Genomic DNA, 3,512 nt, shown 5'->3' with positions numbered 1-3,512 from the left:
ATCTTCAGCAAAGAGATCAAGAATACTCAATGGGAAAGAATAGTATCGCTTCACTTAATGATGTTGGGAAAACTGGATATCCACATGCAAAAGAATGACATTTTCTCCTTATCTTATATCATACACAAAAACTCAACTCAAAATTGATTGAACTAAGAGCTTAAGTCATAAATTTTCTAGAAGAAAACATAGAGGACACTGTCCTTGACATTAGACAGGGTAATTTTTTGGATTTGACACCAAAAGGACAAGTAACAAAAGCCAAAGCAGACAAGTGGGACTACATCAAACTAAAACGTTTCTGCTTTTTAGGAAAGAAAACAATAAAAAAGATGAAAGTGTGACCTGTGTAATGGGAGAAAATATTTGCAAACCATATACTGACTATGGGGTTAATATCCAAAATATATAAGGAACTCACACAACTCAACAAGAGAAATAATCCATTTAAAAAATAGGTAAGAACCTAAATAGACGTTTTTCCAAAAAACATACACAAAGGGCCAACAGGTGTGAAAGATGCTCCCCATATTGCCATTCATCATGGAGATACAAGTCAAAACCACAATGTGAGATCACCTCCATCTGGCAGAGAGTGATTGCTAAAAAAATGAAGGATAAGTATTGGCAAAAAAAAAAGGGACTGTTTTATACTGTTTCAGGCAATATAAATTTATCTAGCTATATGGAAAACAGTATAGAGGGTTCTCAAAAGCAAAAATAGAACTGTCATTAGATCCAACAATTCCACTTCTGGGAATACATCCAAAAGAAATATAATCACGATCCCAAAGTGATACTGCACTCCCATGCACATCTCAGCATTATTTACAGTAGCCAAGATACAGAAATAACCCACGTGTCCATCAATAGATGAATGGGTAGAGGAAATGTGATATGTATATATGTGCATATAAATATTTGTATGTATGTATACAAATACATATACATATAACCATACATATATACACACACAATGGAATATCACTTAGCTTTAACAACATGGATGAACCTGGAAGACATTATGCTAAGTTAAATAACCTAGCCACAAATAGAAAATAGTATGTGATCTCACTTATAAAGACAAATACTACATGATTTCAACTCATATGAATAGAATGGTGGTTACTGGGGCTGTAAGTGGGAGAAAACAGGAGCTGTTGTTCAGAGGGTACAAACTTTCAGTTATAAGATGAATACATTCTAAAGACCTAATGTACAGAACAGTGACTATAGTTAATAATTATACTGTATGCTTGAAATTTGCTAAGAGTATAGATCTGAAGTGTTCTTGCTACAAACACATGAAAAGACTGGTAACGATGTAAGTTGATAGATATGTTAATTAGATTAATTATGGCAAACATTTCACTATATATATATATATATATATATAATTTTTATTTGTGAATTATCCTTCAGTAAAGCTGGGAGGAAGAGAAGTATAACTAAGACTAATGCAATGGAAAATATCAAGGAAACATAATAGTTCTAGAAACATCACTGAGAAATTTTAGAAAATGAACATGTCAATTAAATTAACTACTATGGGATTATTGTGGCAGTTTGATTATTCCATAGTTTTCTTAGTTGGTACAAAGTGGCTTATACATTCTCTGTTTTTTTCTATGAAATATGAAACAATGAAAAGAATAAAGTAATTAGTATGGAGATAAATACTAAAAATATTTCAATGTCACCATGTGATTAGGCTACTATCCCTACCCTAACGTTATCAGGAAAATACTGGAATCCGACTCTTTTTGCACTTCTGGTGCCAGAGGGATGGAGAATTAACACAGGACCTTTCATTTTGTCCTATATTGACCAGTTTTCTAGAGTACCTGGAATTTTCCCACTTAATGTCCAACTCCGATATTCAAAGGATTTTGAATTCAGTTTGTTTTTTTTTTTTTCTAGTGGGAGTATTTTCTCTAAACTACTACTAAATTTTGGGGGAAAAACTTAAGTCAGCCTTATTAATTATATATATGTTTTGTTCAGTATACTAACTTATACCTTATATTTATATCAATTTGACTATTTGACAAGGACTGAGACTATAAAATTTTCTTCCTATTATGTTTAATTTTCTTTTGTATTGTTATTCATATATGTACACAAACACCGGTTTTGTTTTGTTTTGTTTTGTTTTGTTTTAAACCTTAGATACAGGGACTTGAGTTAACCATGTCCCTTAACTCAGTATAAATTCATGGAAATGAAAATAATTTTATTTTTTCCACATTATCCGTGGTACCATTTTTCTCTCTCACCACACACATACTCTAGTATATTTGAATTCTATCCTTGGATATATATGCACCTTCATAAAATATTTAGTGCTATGCTAGTTTATTGGCAGTATGCATAGTTCCATTTTTTTAGTTTCATAACTGCTGTGACTCTTTAGATTTTACTGTGTTCCTTACTCATCTTATCAAACTCCATGTTAGAAAATCTACATAGTTATTTAAGCATGTGTATATTTATAATTATAAATATAATAATTTGCCTTAGGATTCCCTAACTGAGCAATCAGTTGAACTTCTTTTCTGAAATTTTAAACTATCTTTACCCTAACTTTAACTTCTGCTTCAATAATACTGAAATTTCTTTGGTTCCAGACCCCTTGTCATGCTTTTCTTTCCATTCCATCGTTTCCGTCTTCCTAAAAACCCTCCTTCCTTTTCTGTGTGTTTGAAAACTCTTCCTCTAAACACTGCTTCTTGGGGCACCTTGGGTGACTCAGTCAGTTGAGAGTCTGACTTCAGCTCATGTCATGATCTCATGATCTCAAGGTTCATGGGTTCCAGCCCCATGTCAGGCTTTGCACTGACAGCACTGAGCCTTTGGATGCTCTGTCTTCCTCTCTCTCTGCCCTCCCCCATTTGCATTCTCTCGCTCTCAAATAAACATTAAAAAACTGTTTAAAAAATAAGCACTGCTTCTTTATCATTTAAGGCTGCATATATTATTAGAATATTAATTAAACAAATGAAATAAATTTAAGTTAAAATTTACTTAAAACATACACACATACGCCCACCAATTTACAGAAACAGAGTCTTAAAAAGAATGCAGATAGATGGTTGATTCAAAGACAAAACTTTTTGCCTAAATGACTAAGTAATGTCCTTGACTTTGCACTGCCCCCAGCAGTCTCATCCTGAGACTCTGACAACCACTTGGACTATACTTCCTTAAGCACTGTTGTGATCAGGGAAGCCTGTCTTCCTCAGGCTGTATTTTAATAAAAGGAAGCTTCTTTCCAGGCACCCTCTATCAAATTGTTGATAGGTTAACTGACCAAATTTGCTTAGGCCTGCCCTTTTTTAAGTCAGTTACTGGCAAGGGAAAATGGGTTTACCAGGATTTGAATAGACTGTCCCGCACCCATAAGTTTTCCTTGAGGCACATGAGATAAGATCATGAGGGAAGCATATAGGAAAGAGTCAGGTTTCTATTACAAAGGGAAAAAGCAGCATTTGCACACTGGGATGGAACAACAT

Source organism: Herpailurus yagouaroundi, unplaced genomic scaffold, assembly GCF_014898765.1.
Source record: "Herpailurus yagouaroundi ecotype Mexico unplaced genomic scaffold, PumYag 159, whole genome shotgun sequence".
Taxonomy (NCBI): Eukaryota; Metazoa; Chordata; class Mammalia; order Carnivora; family Felidae; genus Herpailurus; species Herpailurus yagouaroundi.
The sequence above is the reverse complement of the archived record's forward strand: the minus strand, read 5'-3'. Positions refer to the sequence as shown.